Source organism: Psammomys obesus, unplaced genomic scaffold, assembly GCF_907164565.1.
Source record: "Psammomys obesus unplaced genomic scaffold, mPsaObe1.curated_primary_1811, whole genome shotgun sequence".
Taxonomy (NCBI): domain Eukaryota; kingdom Metazoa; phylum Chordata; class Mammalia; order Rodentia; family Muridae; genus Psammomys; species Psammomys obesus.
Window position 1 is genome coordinate 32,401,149 of NW_026596069.1, and position 17,627 is coordinate 32,418,775.

Genomic DNA, 17,627 nt, shown 5'->3' on the forward strand with positions numbered 1-17,627 from the left:
CCATGCTCTGTTACACCCAGTTCGCCAGCCCCCAAAAGATCTACAGGAATCGACTCCATTGCAAAACACATGAGGGTCTTTTTATTACAAGCTCGAGCCCAGGTGGCTGCCCTTTACAAAGACATTTGGGCAAGCGACCCCAGGCTCCAGGAGATCAAGGTTTTTAAAGGAACAAAAACGCCAGTGGGGTAATACAAGCCTTGGCATTACAGGATTGGGTAGGAGGAACAAAACACAAGCGGGGTGGTTTCTAGGGAAGCTGACCTTTAAAAGGATTGGTCTATTTTTAGGTGCCAAGACTGTTAATGGTCAGGCCTAGCTACCTGGGAGACATCTGACCTCTAGTTCTTAGGGGCCATGTGACTCCAGTCATACCCTGAGGTTTATCTGGGTAGGGACTGCTGCTGGCCCATTATCTGAAAGGAATGTGGGACTCTGCCCTAGCCTCTGCTCTGAAAGGAATGTGGTCTTGTGATTCTGCCCCAGCCCCAGGAATTAACTCTAACCTTTCAGCTCATGCCACAGTTTTTGAGGTTTTGGGAAAGAGACCAACATGGCATCCAGAAAAGCATTCAGTACCCTAAGACAAACCAAGATCGAGACAATGAAAAATTTGCCCTCAAAGTAAGAAAACATGCAGAGGCTTAGTGGATAAAGACATTTGTAATGTCTCCTTCAAGCCATAGTTTGGCAATTCAACAGAGTCTCTTCTACTCACACTTTCTGAGAGATGCTATGGTCATCACTGTTACACATTGTTGACATACAACTGTTTTACTTGAGATGGGTCATCCAGAGTTTCTTTGAATTAGACATCCTTCTGCCTCAGTACCCAAATGTTGGCATTACTGACCTGTGCTACATCGTTAACCATTCCTCAATTCCTAAGGATTGAGAGTTGAGAGAACAGAAGCCAACATTGTATGAAGGTTTGTTAGATGGTGTACTGGTTTGAATAAGAATGACCCCTATAGGCTTACAGATTTGAATGATTAGGGAATGGTGCTATTTGAAAGGATTAGGAAATGTGGTTTTGTTGGAGGAAGTATGTCACTGGGGGTTGGCCTTGAGTGATCCAAGCCAGGCCCAGTGTTTCTCTCTTCCTATTACCGGTAGATACAAATGTAAAAGTCTCAGAGCCTTTTCCAGCACCATGTCTGCCTGCATGTCATCATAATTCCCAACAGGTTGATAATGGACTTATCCTCTGAAATTTTAAACAATCCCCAATTAAATGTCCTTATATTTTTGGTTGTGAGCCTAGCCTTTAATGGCTGAGGTATCTCTCCAGTCCAAATGCTCTTCTTTATAAGAATTGACATGGTCATAGTGTCTCTTCACGGCAATAGAACATTGACTAAGACAGAAATTGGCACCAGGGAGCAGGGTACTGCTGTGACAGGTCTGACCATGTTGCTTGATGACAGAATGTGGACTTTGAATGAGGAACACAGTTGAATGATGTGAGCAGTGCTTAATGGGTCATGTTATTAGTAGGGGCGTGGAAGATGGTGATGCTGAAAGCAATACAGATTACAATGGCTCTGCTTAAGAGGTTTCAGAAGAGAAGAATATTAGTCAAGTGGCCTACAGACTGTTCTTGTAGGATTTTGGTGAACCATGTAGCTGCTTTCTGTCCTTTCCCCTCCCCAGCACCACACCCCCCTCAAAAAAAAAAAAAAACTGCCTGAGGCTAAATTGGAGAGTTTTGGATTAATGGTGTTGGCAGAGGAGACTTCAAGACAATCTAGTATTGACTGTGTGGTTATTACTTTCTTAACGGTCACTTTTATAAAGATCTATAATGAAAGGGAACAACTTGAGCAAAGAAAAGTAGAAAATGTACAGTTTGAGGAGAAAAAGAACACCAGGAAGTATAGTGACACCACGTCTGGGGCTCAAGGAGATAAAAGAAAATCCTGAGCTAAATGAAATAAAGGGAGTGGTAACCTCAGGGCAAGACCCCACCCAGCTAAACTTCCAACTTGTGAAAAGGAATTTTAAAAAGCTTAACAAGTGAAGGAAACCATCAAAACCAGAAAATTGATACTGATGTAGTAGGACAAGGGGGCCACGTTTCAGCCCCAGAAAGCTGCAGAACTTGGCAGCTTCAGCCATGAGTGAGTCTGGCCTTAGAGTCGAGGTATCAAGAAAGGGGTTATAGAATCTCCCTCCAAGACTAAGGAAAGCCATGAAGCCAAGTGTGTGGCAGGGGTGTCCCTCCATGGAGGCCCAGAGAGGCCATTTGAGTGAAGGTGTGAAAATGAAACTGGATTTCATTGGAGACCTCAAGATACTAGAGATGTCAGAGTCACTGGATACCTGCTGTGGAAAGCTTCTAGCAGAGTGTGGAGGTAGCCCAAGAGAGAGGAGTATGTTGCTGTTAAAAAAGCTGAAATGAATTGGAGATCTGAAGAGCCCTTTGACATGGAGATGCAGAGTCTGAAGTTTTCCTGTTTTTTGGTCTTGCTTTGGTTCAGTATTTCCCCACTATGTTCCCTTTCCTCCCTTTTGGAATGGGAATGTCTATTCTGTGCCATCCCATTGTATGTTAGAAGTATGTAATCTGCTTTTTTATTTTGATTTTTATGGGGCTTACACTTAAGAGATTGCCATGAATTTCAGAAGAGACATTGAACTTTGGAATTTTGAACAATGTTGAGACTGTGATCGACTATGATGGATCATGGGGACTTTTGAAGTTGGACTGAATGTGTTTTTGCATTCTGATATGGCAATAACCCTATGAGAACCAGGGAGAAGAATGTGGTGGTTTGCATAAGAATGGGCCCCATAGGCTCATATATCTGAATGTCTAGGGAGTAGTACTGTTTTAAAGAATACAAATGTAACCACAAGCAGCAGAAAGAAAGTCACTAGACCTGGCTTGGGCTTTCCACCAGTGACACACTTCCTCCAGCAAGTGCCTACTACTCCTTTATAAGAGCTGTTGTGGTCATGGTGTCTCTTCACAGCAAAAGAACATTGACCAAGATAGACAACATTGGGAGGAGTTTCATGACCATTTTTCAAACCTCACTACTTGGTTCATCTATGGGAAAAGCATCATGTGTAGTTGCTACTTCACAACATACCACAGAATCATAACCTTATCAGTTTTTTGTTTTGTTTTGTTTTCTGACAGTTGATGGATATATCATAAAAAAAAGAAAATCTATAGGCATTAGTACAGTTATTTATTTCCACTACCCCCATAATATGAATTTTTTCATCAATATCAAATCAGAATCTATAGCAATTTATGGCATTCACCAAGTCTACAATTATAATGATAGTAGAGGCATGACTGACAAGAAAAACGAAGTCATGATAGGTGCCTGTTTAAGCACCAATGCTTCCTGCATGACCAAGGTCCAATAAAGGCAACTTGCTGCCAAATGGGTTACTGGTCCCCCACTCCTATCACTACACCATTGTTGCAAAGCACATGATGAAATCTAGGAGTGTTAGCAACTACAAACAAATGGAATGTTCACTGGACAGCCCTAGCTCACCCTTGGTGAGATAACGCTGTGGCTGAGCCAAAGCATCACCTTCACCTCTGATATCAAGAGACTATTTGGCCAGCACTGAGGTGACTGGTCAGGGTGGTTTGAATAGGTATGGTCCCTATAGACTTATGTGTGTGAATGCTTGGCACTTAGGGAGTGGCACTATTAGGAGGTGTGGCCTTATTGGAGTAGGCGGGTACTTGTTGGAGGAAGTGTGTCACCATGGGGACTGGCTTTGAGGTCTCCTATGCTCAAGCTACATCCAGTGTGGCACACAGTCTCCTGCTGCCTTCGGATCAAGATGTAGAAAGAACTCAGGCTGGAGAGATGGCTCAGAGGTTAAGAGCACTGGCTGTTCTTCCAGAGGTCCTGAGTTCAATTCCCAGCAACCACATGGTGGCTCACAACCATCGGTAATGAGATCTGATGCCCTCTTCTGGCATACAGGCACACATACAGGTAGAACATTGTATATATAATAAATAAATAAATTAAAAAAAAGATGTAGAACTCTCAGCTCCTTCTCCAGCACCATGTCTGCCTGCCCACTGCCATGCTTCTCACCATGATGATAATGGACTACACCCCTGAAACTGTAAGCCAGCCAGTTAAATGTTGTCCTTATAAGAGTTGTCTTGTCAAGGTGTCTCTTCACAGCAATAGAACATTGACTGGGACACTGGGAAAGGAGATTACCTGTTGTTCTTGAGGTAAGCCATCATTTGCACCTTGTTTAGTAACAGCTTCTTAAAGATCATTCATCTGCTGTAAATAACATAATCTGAGCTCATTCCAGTAGATACACTATCTGTAAATCTCTATCTCAAACCTTGTTTTCAACGGTTCCCTGACCAAGCAAAATTAGGAGAATCAATGTAGCCTCAATTCATGGTCCACAGAGGTTGTATGACGTCAGCAGTGCCATGAGAGTATTGCTATGAGATTTTTAGTGACGTAGTCAACAAAGTTGCTTATGCCCTTATCACTTAGCTGGACACCTTTTTGGCTTAACATATCAGATATACTTTTTTTTTTGCAATGGGTAACTAAAATTCCATGGTTGCCTAGTTTCTTAATGACATGACTTTCTGCTTCTATCAAGACAATTAGTAAGAAATCATTTCTCAAAAGACACAGTAACACTAACTCAGCAAACAGCACATCACACTTCCTCAGATACTAGTTCATCTATAGCAATTTGCATTGTTGTGAGTGTAATAAATTCCTAACCTTTCAAGGTCCGTGGCAGATGGTTTACAAGCCTCTACAAACAGCTTACTGACATGTACCCTGAGTTGTCTCCCAAACCTAGAGCCGCACCAAGCATTATGCACCCTTTTCTCAGAGACAGAGTGCAGAAGCTATAGTATTTTTATGTTGTTTTAGGTTCTCCCCAGTAGCTATGAGAAGATGCTCCACCTTACACCGTCTTTTAAAATTGTGAATAGATTCCCCTGCCACGGAGAAGGATGGCTAATGAGCCTCCATCTCTCTGAATCTGAATTACAGGAGAAATGAAACCATGTGACTCGTGAGACTGGTCATGAAAGGCAATATGGTTTCTACCTGGGGACACTTACCTATAGAATCTCGGCACTAAGCTTAATAAAACCTAGGCTGCCAAAGATGCCTGATATAGACGTTCTGGACAAAGTCAATCTTAAAACTCTACAATGACGAACAGACAGGAGACAATCTTTGTTATGACCTTTGTGATGCCCTAACTTGAGTTAGGCAATTTTTTTTTTAAACACAACACATACAAAAGTAAAAGCCATCTCTCAAAAAATAAAAAATAAAACAAAAGCTGTACTACTGAAAGTTAGAGTGTCTTCTGGAATAAGAAATTGAAAAGCAAGATACACTGAGATTTCTGTGGGAGGGGGACATTTTCCTCAGTGGTGTGGTCACTGCAAATCACCCTCATTAAGCTCACTAGCTCACAAAGCAAACACAGACAGACAGATGGATAGACATGGAGGTAGAGGACTAGCTAGAAGGAGGAAGGGGATCAGCAGGAATGAGAAGTGCAAGAAAGGATCCAATCAGAATACACTCTATACATATTCAAGTCTACTGTTGTATATTAATATAGGTTAACAAAAAATAAAATAAAATTCAAAACTGCCGATTATGTACATGGAGACTGGAAGACAAGTTTGGGAGAAGTGTGCCCTCTCGTCTGTCTCCCTACTGGCTTTATGCTTAACACCAGCGTGAGACCACTACCAGCAAGTGCCTGCTGTCAGCCAGAACTGTGCTCCCTTCAGAACCTCCCTGCTTTGTGCACTAGGGGCTGCTGGGGTCAGTGAGCTTTGCAGTCTGTGGGCGGGACAGGCTGTCTCAACCTTCCACAGCACCCCAGGCAGCAGGAGCCCTGAACTAACTAATGATGTGGGTAGGGTATCTCCCAAGTGTGTTGGGAGTGTGGGCAGCTACCACAGCGCTGAAAGCTGAGCAGAGGACTTGTCTTTGAAGAAATTCTAAGAGTTAACCACCTTGCTGGGGGGATGGTGGATGTCAAGCATTCACCAGAACGCCAAAGTTCTTGGAAGTGACAGCGCTGAGTGGTAGAGAGCTCCACATGTTTGACACCGCAACACACACACACACACACACACACACACACACACACACACACCACCCCTGGTTCAAAGCTATCAAACTTAGAGTTACTCTGTCAAGGAGATCAGCTCCCAGTCCCTAAGGGTGGAGTCACTTTCTCGAAGTCTGCCCCAGCCAAGCCTCGTCAGCTTCTGGGCCTCTTGCTCCCATGACTGTCTCTCACCTGTGACAAGCTGGATGTTACGCTCCCTAACTTACGTGGTTGTTTCCCATACTCAGGCCTCAGAATAGCTTAGTTCTGAGCACAAGGTTTGCTTCCAAGATCAAGCCTCAGTGTAGCCAGGTTCTAAACACCGGCTTCAAATGCAAGATGACTCCAGCCATTGTACTCCTGAGATCATGCAGTGGGATTGCTCACCTGCTGATTCATCTGCCAAAGAAATGACTGCTTCACTAAACCCACCAGTGAACCTGAGGCTGTGAGGGCCGTGGGGCATCTGGAGCACAGGGTTGCTTGTCTGTGTTTCCTAGGACTTGCCTTCAGGACCGAGGCTTCTGCTTCTATTCCAACTTCTTAATCCTGAGGTTAGAACATGAAAGTGCCCACAGAGGAGGAAAAAAAGGAAAGTGAGGCTTTATTCCAGCCTTATTTTATTTAAAAAACAAATAAACAAAAAAGGGAACCTGTTCTGGTCAGTCGACGATAGCTCACCAACAAGTCTAGAGTGTATGAGAGCGTGTGCATGGGCGTGTGCACGTGCAGACTTGTGTGCATACCTTCGTGCAGGTGTTGTGAAGATCCGGTTCCCTCCAAGCGCAGAAGCTGGATTCTGATTTGCTCCAGTCGCGGGATTGGGAGAGAAGCACACCTCCCAGGTACTGCAGCGTCTCCCTCTCAAAGCCAATTGTTCATAGCTGTCGTTTGTTTCAGTCTTTCTTCTGAGCTCCTGGATCTCACTCATGGGAAACATCTGGACATGTGCTATAGAATCCTCTCACATCTGGATTTCCCAGGGATTCTAATCTTCACTTTCAGAGTTCGTTATGGATAGGCCTGATGCCACAGCAGCCTGATCCCAGCTACTCAGGCTCAACAGTTCAGATCCAGCTTTTGCCATATAATGAGTTCAGAACTAGCTGGAGCCACTTAGCAAGACCCAACCCCAAAATGAAGGAACACACGAGCTGTGGGCAATACAGCTCACTGGAGAGCTCCTGCCTAGCATCCGCAACACTAGTTTCAATCCCCAGAATGGGGGCAGGAGATTGGCTATTCTACTCCTGATCTCTTTGGTGATCTGCCAACCTCTCTTTCCATCTCTCTTGTTTCTGGCAAAGTTAACACAGTGTGTCTCATCTCTTACCACAACCATTTATTCCAGTTGTCTCAAGGTGGGATGACTGATGGCTTCAAACAAATTTATAGTCCAGGCATGGTTGTGCAGTCTGTAATCCCAGAATTCATGAGCCGAGGCAAGGGGATCAGAAGTTCAAGGTCATCCTGACTTTACAGGGAGACCCTATGTTAACTGAATAAAAATGAGGATGTGACCACTCCTCAGCACGGCTGACGTGTAGGTTTTGTTGGAGATATGAGGGAGAGAACAGCCAGAGGCATCTGGAGGGATCCAGATTGAACATGGCCAACAGATGAGAGGGAGAGAGAGAGGAAGAAAGGAGAGAGGGGTAAGAGGGGAGCTGTGGACCAAGAGGCATAACTGAGCCAGGAGATCCAGAGCATATGGCCAGAAATGGCAGGATTACATGGGAAAGTGAGGTTGGGGAAGGGAAGCCCAGGCCGGGGAGGGAGAGGTTTAGAGTTAGGGGCGGGGAGGGTGAGAAGTGTGAGCAGCCACTGTAGAGTAAGACTAAACCCAGGTTTCTTTGGGACTGTCCTTAACACAACAGAAAAGTTAACCGTGATTTTGCAGATTGTCTGGCCTTTTCTTATTGTTAGATGGGCGTGACATTCTCTCAAGCCTAGCCCTCCTTCACCAAAGCTTGTAACTGAATAGATTTAAAAAGAAAAAGACTAGAGAGGAGTCTTACCCGTAGTAAGGGTAAATATTTTAGAATGTATGTGTGTGTCCATACACACAGACACAGTCATAATTATGTATTTGTATGTGTGTGTAAAATGACCCATCACATAAATTTTATTTATTTATTTATTTTTATTGTGTCAAATCTAAGGTTTCACACTTCATTTGCCCATCTCTTCACTTGTTGGCTCACTCTTCACCACCTTTTCCATCAAAGAAACCAGCTGGACTAGGCAGCATGTCGAGTACTACAATAGCATGGTGTGCCTTCCTTGACTTAGATTTAATCCCAGTTACAGCTTAGGCTCAGCTGCCTGTGCTCTAAGGCTTGGGAGGAACAAGAGAGCAATGGAGAAGCACTAACCAGGCCAGCAAATCACTAAGGGAGGCGGTGATGATGTGCAGACAGTGTTCATATAGAAATTCTCTTCTCTTCTCCGCTGATCAGAACTGTGGGGTAATATCGAGGTGCAGCTTCCATTTAAACATGACTATAATGAGTTCATGTTCCCAGCACTGAAAAGATCAATAGAAAAGCCCATTTTTCCCCCTCAAGGTGATAAAGCATATAACAGTGATCCATCGTGGAGAGGTACACCTAAATCATGCATTAAAAGAATATAAAAGTATTGATGTTAGCTTTATGTTAAAATCACCAAGACAAGCGACACACAATCCTTGCCCTCCAGGAGCTGAGAGTGTATCAGAGTGATAGACATTTGAACAGACCATTGGTGCGCAGTGTGAGCAGCGTGTGAAGGAAGTGCAGAGCATTGATGGATGCCCGTGGAAGGGTGGGGGGGTGAGGGAGAGGACTCGGTGGAGGGTGTGAGGACGTGACAACCTGAGCTACCTTCTGAAGGATGAGGAGGAGTGAGCCTCTATCTTGCAAGCATATTTTATAATCAAGAGCAATAAATCACTCAGACAGCAGTTACGTTGCATTTTTATTGAGAACAGTTCCAGTGGCACCCTTTATTTCACCTATCATAACACTTATCACGCTGTATTGTGATTACCTGTGCTCTTGTCTCTCTCTCTACCAACCTCCACATTCTCTGTCCACAGGCGCTGCGAAAGTCCCTCTCTTAGCTGGATCCTCAGCATCCAGCACAGGGCCTGGCATGGGATGAGCAATGAACAGTTTGCAGGAAGAAGGCATGTCATGAAAATGTCCCACATTTTCATTAGAAATCATTGTTGGGAAACAATAGCAACTCTCAGCTAACATATGGTTAACCTGCAGAAGCAGCCTGCATGTGACCCTACGTTTAGTCAATGCTTTGATAGTAAACTCATAAAACTTGGATTGTGTCTTTGATCTGCTATGAAAGATCCAGATACCTGATCACTGTTTACTGCTTAGAAATGCAAACAAACAAACAAAAAGACTAAAAGCAACAATTCTTTATACCTTTCACACAAAAAGGACAATTGTTTCCCTAGCTCTTTACTTTCCTCCTAAATTAAATGATAAGAATTCCATGTTTTATGGGGTTAGAGAGCAAGCCTATATACACGTTTGCATTCTATGCTGCCACCTAACTGGGAGCCTGAGCTGAAAGGGGGGCTAACCTCCTTGCTTTCACTGGAGAAACAATAAATGTCAGCTTGAGGCTTAGTGGTTTATGACGTGTGGAGCCTTACCGTGGTCCTGTGAAAAACATCCCACTCCATAAAGGACATTGGTGTTTGTGATAAATTAAATCCTAACTAGATGCTACCAATGGTTCTCCACTGTAGGGTGCATCAATGTTAAGTAAAAGGTTCCCCACAGGCTGGGGACTCCACCCTGGGAAATGTGGAGGAGTGATCATGGACCATTGTAATAAACATACATTTTTATTGTGTTTCTTTCTGAGATTAAGAAAAACTTAAATTATGTCTGTATATGCAGGTGAGCGTAGGTGCCCATAGAGCTCAGAAGAGGACAGTAGTTCCGTTGGAGCCACCTGACATGGGGATGTGGCACCAAGCTCTAGTCTTCTACAAAAGTGGCAAATGCCATTAATTGCTGAGTCATCTCTCGAGTCCTTTTATTGTATTTCTTTGGGTAAAGTGAAAAGCCAGAAATATTAGATTGTAATGATGGTAATACCACAACAGGGTTTTCCTTTTCTGGCTATATGAGAGGTGTGTTAGCCTGCCACTGTGACAATGCAAGAAACACTGGTCCTTCACTGGGTGAAGGAGGTTGATGCTGAGCCTGATGACATCAGTTGGAACCCCAAGAACCACACAGTGGAAGAGAGAACCAATTCCTGCAAGCTATCCTCTGACTTCCACACCTGTAGTGGCATGCACACAACTTCACACCTCCCCAAGCACACAAATGAGTCTAAAATCTTTTAAGTTTGAAAAATATTACTTTAAACCCATTATGGTGGCAAAGGACTATGATCTCAGGACTCTGGAGGCTGAGGCAGGAAGATAATAAAGTTAAGGTCTGCCTAGGCTATACAGGGATATCCTGTGTCAAATTTAAAGAGAAACAGAAGACAGTCTTCTCTTTCTTCTTTCCTTCCTTTGGAATGGTGTCTGATTGTCGAACCTAGGCTGGCCGGCAACTCAAGGTCCTACCTAAATCTCAAGTGTTGGTTGTATGCTGGTATCACCAAGCCTGTCTGGAGACAGCACTACTGCTTCATGGTTAAAACACAGACCCTGAAGTGACAGTGCCTACGTTTGAATCCAGTCTGCCATTAATTGCTGTGTAATTCTGTACACATTGTTAATTTTGTCTACTGCTCAGTTTCTTTATCTCTAAAGGTCGGAACACATTATTGCGCATTACACTGGTTACTTTTCGGTTGCTGTGACAAACTACCACAACCAAAAGCAGCTTGTAGAATACAGAGCTTATTTTGACTTATAGTTCCAAACAGAGTACAGAATGACCAGGGCAGCACAGCAACAGGCAGGCCTAGCCGCAGGAGGACAGGCTGAAAGCAGAGAAAGCAAACCAGTAGTGGGGTAAGGCTGTTTATCCTCACAGCCTGCCCCCAGTGACAGATATCCTTCATCAGGGCTCCTCATCCTAAACGTTCCAGAACCTCTTCACGTAGCGACACCAGCTGAGGGCCAGGTACTCAAATACAGGAGCCTGTGAGGGACTTTTTTTTATCTAAGACACCATACATATTGTGTAGGGAATTATATAATTACTAAGTATAAAGTGTTTAGAAATATATCTACCCCATTGTGCATATTCTATTTAAGCATTAACTGCCATTAATTACTGAGTCATCTCTCGAGTTCTTCTATTGTATTTCTTTGGGTAAAGTGAAAAGCCATGGTTTTTAACCACGGTTTACCATGGTTGTTGCTATTATTATTATTATTATTATTATTATTACTGTTAGTGGTGGTGGTGGTGGTACTGCAGTACTGAGCATCAAACCCAGAAACATGGGCTTGCTAAAGAAGCACCCCATCACAGAGCTGCTATTTTACTTTCAGTCTATTTGCCCGGTCTGTAGGTTGTGTGCTGTGTAGAAGCCATTATGAGCTACAGTGGTTGCCTTTATACTGAGCATGCCCATGATTATTTCTTCTTGTTATAATTTCTTAAGAAAACACAGTATGCCAGCCAGGGCGGTGGCACACATCTGTGATCCCAGCCCTCAGGGAGGCAGAGGCAGGCGGATCTCTGTGAGTTTGGGGCCAGGAAAAGAGTCTACAAAGAGAGTCCAGGACAGCCAAGGCTACACTATCTAAAAAAAAAAAAGTATACCACCTATTTTCACAGTATTTATGTTGTATTGGGTATATATCTAGAGATGGCTTAAAGTGTAGGGGTTCAGAAACAACCCCCCCAGATGCTGAGGAATGACTGTGCTTTAATATGTGAAAATATGTAAAATATTCAGGTTCTCAAACTAAAACAGAACAGGAAACCAAAACAGGTTGTGTGGTTTATGCAAAGAAGATCTTCCTAAAATCACATCTTAGTAAGACTCTGCAAAGTTTCCACTCACCTGATATGAATGTCAGTTTACTTTAGGCTGAGTTGTAATTAGAAAGCCTTTCTCAGATACATAAAACCATATGCCTTTGGCTCTCTTGATGATAGAGTTCACATTTATACTATTGAAGTCTTTCAAATGGAGAAATTAACATAGTAATTAATCCGTGCTAATGAAATTCCCATGACACATCAAAGAAGAAAATAAATGTAAAACCTTTTTAGAGTTAACACTAAACCAGGCTGTTCAAGATCAAATCTCTTTGAAAAATAAGCCCAAGAAAGAAAATTTACAAACCATTTTTGAAAATAATCATAAATTACATTGAACAAACACAACAAATATGAACATTTATCACTAAAAATTTTATATGGCAGAGCAGTTCAATAGTGTATCACATAAAAATACAGTCCTATTAAATGATATCTAAAATGTAAATTTTATTAAAAAACTAAGAAAAAATAGAAATCTTGACTACAAGACAGAATTTCAAAAGCAGCCTCACTAACACCCCAAATAATCCTCACTGAAGGGTCAGCTACAGAGACGGTGAGGTGCGTAACACAAGATGCAGTTGCTACGGAGAGAAGTGTGAACAGGAAAGTGGTGTGGTCAATTGTGCGTCTGCCTGAAGTTTGCAGTTTGGGTAGTAAAAGGTTGCTAATCCTGTCAGCATAAGACCACTACCATCATTTTGAGCCAAATTTGAAGCAAGCTTTACTTAAATACTGGCTAGGATAATAGATTCTGACCAGATCCATCCAGGGTTTTCCAGGTAATGGCCATGAGCTACCTTGGCCAGGTGCTTATAGAAGCAAACCTCTGAAACTACCTCTTGCCCGCCTTTGTCCGTATCCAGTTGGGGGTGAGCCTATCTCCTGACCTATTTCCTGGCTACGCACCTCCTGCCTGCCTGTGATCACGTACACCCAGTGCAGCTGAGTCAACCAAACTTGTTCAGGGACATGAACACTTGCAGCTTGTTGCCTTCTATGGACAACAGCCTCCGGCATCTCAGGAAGTATCTGTCCTTGGAAAGAGGCTTACAGGTTAGAGGCAGAGCGCGTTATGGATCTCTCGGGCACAGTAATGAAAACTTACATGACTTTGGCTCTCACAGGTTCACATCTAGACTTCTTGGTCCTAGGGAAGCACTCTTTTCAAAGACAGTAATAGGATGACAGAGTAGAAGGAAAAGGTCCAACCTAGGAGTTCCGTACTTAGGAATATTAAGAACTGAGGAGAGGAATGTCTGAAGAGATGAGACTGAACTTTCTAAAACTGATGTTTATAAATTCTAAAAATAATTAAGTATAAAGAAATAAGAATAATATCCTTAAGATTCAGGAGTCATAGCTACCAAGAATGAGATCCATGTAGCAGTGTACTCCTGTAATTCCAGAATTTGAGAGACTGAAATAGCAGGTGAATTTGAGGCCAACTTGGGCTATATAAATGAGACTTTTGTCTCAGAAAGCAAGAAACAAGAGACTAAGAATGACAGCTGAAAAGAATTTGTCCATACATGTTTAGTAAGATAGTGGACGTTGAAGACAGACGTTCAAAGTGACCATAGTGAGGAAACAGATTAGCTACAAAGGAGCAAAATGCAAAGTAGCCAAATATAATGCAAATATCAGGTTTAAGTTGATCCACTGGTGACTTTAGAAGCTGCATAAACAGCTAAAACACACAGTATTTATAAGCAAAGCCCCTCCCAACTCCCACTCTGTGCAAACCTATTCTCATGATTATTGCTAAAAAGGGACTTTGCCTGTGGCCCAGCCCCACCGCAACCAAGCTTGGTGCTGATGGACAGAGGGCTCCGCACCGCCTGATGGCTACCTCTGCTGCTGACATGTCACCCTGAGACTGCATAAGAAGGGAAGCCTGAGGACACCCAGTTTTCTAAAGAAACCCTGCTTTGCTTTTACTGCTAATAGCAGCCAATGTGAAAAAGAAAGAAAAACATCATCACAGATTAACCTGAGGGATCAGCCAGTAGGAGTCAGAGCTTTGTGACTGATGGCTTGAGGCTGACTGAATGAATGAATGAAGTGGAGAGTCAGAATGGAGACTTTAAAAAATATTATGCCAAATTCTAGAAGTGCTATAGTGAAAAAATAAGAGGAAAAAAAACTGGATGAAAGAACCATTTAAGGAAAGGTGACTTGTAGAGACCTTGGCTGGAGGGAAAAAATTACCTGAATTCCTAAGTGCAAGGCTGCCCACCTGAAGGTGTGGCATCCACATTAATTTGCATGCTTTAGGAGAGTTTGGCCAAATGCCCTGTCTCAGCAGAGCCCCTGGACATCTGCAGAGGCAAAGCTACTCAGCTTTACCACAAAAAAACATAAATGTATCGGCATGTGTGTGCATGTGTTTGGCTATGTATGTGTGTTTTATTGATGCCTATTAATAGTTCTTCTCATGAAACTTTGTTATTCAAGCAGCTCAGTATATTATTAGTAATAAAACAGAATTTCTTTCAGAATCAATAATTGCCAGCTCACTTGTACAGGTACACATGGCTGAAATTTCTGTTCTGCGTTTTAAAAGGCATTATATGATTTTCAATGGACTCCTTTATTGTGGCAATCGATGCTTGACATTCTAAAGGTTAAAATCAGTTAGTCTAGAGTCAGATTTAATAAAATTATAAGCTCCCTGGATCTTATATTACATATTTACCAAGCTGTATAGAGTAAACGCTTCCAAAAGGCTTCTTTTGTTCAGAAATAAAAACCTTCTTTTTTAGTGTTTCCTCAACAAGTACTGGCCTCTAAAAAAAGTGATCATAATTGTTGGCATTTTCTAAAAAAGAAAAAAAATGCTAATACTTTTCTTAATATTATCACAGTGTGAACTGTGCATGAATAACTTAATGTGATCAGAGAAAGAGGAGAGAGAAAGATTACAGGTGTAGGTGGTGGAGTAGAAAGGTGTTCACGTTCTAGGACTAAAGCATAAGCCCTAATCCCCTAAATGTTAGATGTCACAATGCTTGGAGCTAAGCGTGTGTGTGTGTGCGCGTTGTACAGTGTGCATGAGAGCACGTGCATACAGCAGCCAGAAGATATTAGGTGTCTTCCTCTGTCTCAGTCTTTCTAACTCCCCTGAGACAAGTTCCTGGATCCACCAGCCTCCATTCCCCCAACACTGGGATCACAAACACATATGCATGGCTGGCTTCTTATTTGGTGCTGTGGATTTGAACTCAGGTATCCATGCTTGCAGATCAAGAGCTCTAAGCCACTGAGTCCTTTCCCAAGCCTGATGCACACATGGGAACAACAGCTTCACTAAGGGGCTAAATCCTTGCACCAGATTAGGCTTTGATCTGTAGATGTCATCTTTCTCCTTTCATCTCTCTGTTGCCTCAGGCCCAGGTCATAAATACAAAAGGAAGCCTCTTTTCTCCACTGATGCCTTAATCCAATTTAGTGCCGAACAGGATACCCAGCTACAAAGTTGTCTGATTCTTCCGGAAAGCAATCATGGAGTGCCAACTGTTTGCAGAATGCTGTGCCAGGAGCTGTGGCAGACACAGGAGGACTTAGACTCAAGAGGCTTGACACATAGACGGCCAAGCAGTCCAGGTGTAACATCTGCCAAACAATCTTGTTAACTTTGCTACATTTTGAAAATTGGCATTTAAAACTATAGTTTAGGACGAGGAAAGCTAAACCAGATAAAGAAAAAAAGATAAATTGTTTCCCATAGTCAAGGATTGGTGAAGCGTTTTTTTTTTTTTGTTTGTTTGTTTGTTTGTTTGTCTTTTGTTTTAATTTAGGAAGATGAACAAAAATTTAAAGCTGCTTAAATCAAGTCCAGACGTGTCCATGAGAAGCCATGGACTTTCTTGGGATCAAACATCTTCCAAGTTGTCAGATACTTTTGGAATCTGCATTAAGTCTTCCAGTAAGGTCCTGCCTTGAGTCAGGCAGTAGGGAGGAGTGGAAGAGCATGGTTCCTTTAACGAGCTTGCCTCCCTATCCTGTGATGAAAGACAACAGGTAGACAGAGCATAGACAAACAAGTTGGTTCATCTCAGAGCTGATGCTGGCTGGCTGATTGTCAGGAAGAAAATATTTAAGTCACTTTAAAAAGCTGATGCCTGAAAGAGAGATGGTGTCACCATGGGAAAACACACACACACACACAACACACACACACCAGAAGTAGTTGTCTACTGTGTAGACATGTTTACCACATGGACACATTTAACCTGACAAAAAATGCTATCTTCCAGATTTCCAGCTGTGGGGCTTGTATCCAGTTGTAGTTTCTTTAAGCCTGTGCTGTCCAATCCAGTGGCCAAGAGCCCCACATGCCATCCAGCAGGTGAAATGTGCCTAGTGAAAATCAGAATGAATGCTAAAAGTGAAAATACTACCATATTTCAGGGATAAAGCTCTCATTACTGTTTTATAACATTGATCATGTGCTAAAATCATGCTTTGGATTAAATAGATTATTTTTAAGGTGATTTCACTTGTTTATACTTTTTCTTGGCATATAATTTTTGAACGCAGCCTCTATGAAATTTAAAATTACGTTTGACAGCTGTTATAATTCCATCAACCACCACTATTTCAGATACCGATTGTTTCCTATGTATGATCATCCGGAGCATCTTGAGCTTCTATAGAATGTCCACTAATGCCACTGTCAGCATTCTAACAGAGAATGCCACATCACTATATTCAGTGTTCTCTAAAGCACACAGTCAACGGCAGCGCAGATAAAGCAACATTTGTATCAGTGCATTGAAACCCAAAAGCAGGAACACTGTGAAGAAGCCTACCAAAAAGGTCACTTGCCAAAAGTTCTATGGCCCATGAACCTTTCCATGGCTCCTCTTCATGAACTTCATGAACTTGCCTCCCCCAAGATTCTGTGGCCACTAAAACTGATACTGTTTGGCCCAACTGGAAGAAAATTTTATCCAGAAATGAATAGCACATGTTTGTGAGATCTCAGAATTGGAAGCCTGGAAAACAAGATGAAAGCATTCCTGAGCGCCGTATGGAGTAAGCTTTGCCTCCATCAGTTCATGTGCTGAAGCCCTAATCCTTCAGTGTGACAGTATTTGAAAACAGGGGCTTTAAAGAGCGGGCTGAGATCTAGAAAAGTTGTACAGTGATACATTCTTGTGTAGAATGTGAGCCCTGGGTTTACTCCCCGACACTGAGGAAGGAAGCAAAGAAGGGAGGGAAGCAGGGAAGGAGGGAGGAAAGTTAAAATAGGACCCTAAGGAAGAGAGGCGACAGATCTCCTTTCTCTCCACACAGTGCAGAGGGTGGGTGCTTTCCCCGATAAACAGAATCTTCTAAAGCATTGACCACAGACTTTAGCCCCCAAAATTATGAGACAATAAATGACTCTGTTTAAACCCCTCAAACTGGGTTTTTTGTTATAGCAGCCCAGGCAGGCTACCGCCACCTTCCTCTCCTCTTTCTCCTCCTCCTCCTCCTCCAGGGATAGGACTTCCTGAGCTGCCCAGGCTGGGATTCTTATGCTGAAGATAATCTTCTTGCCTC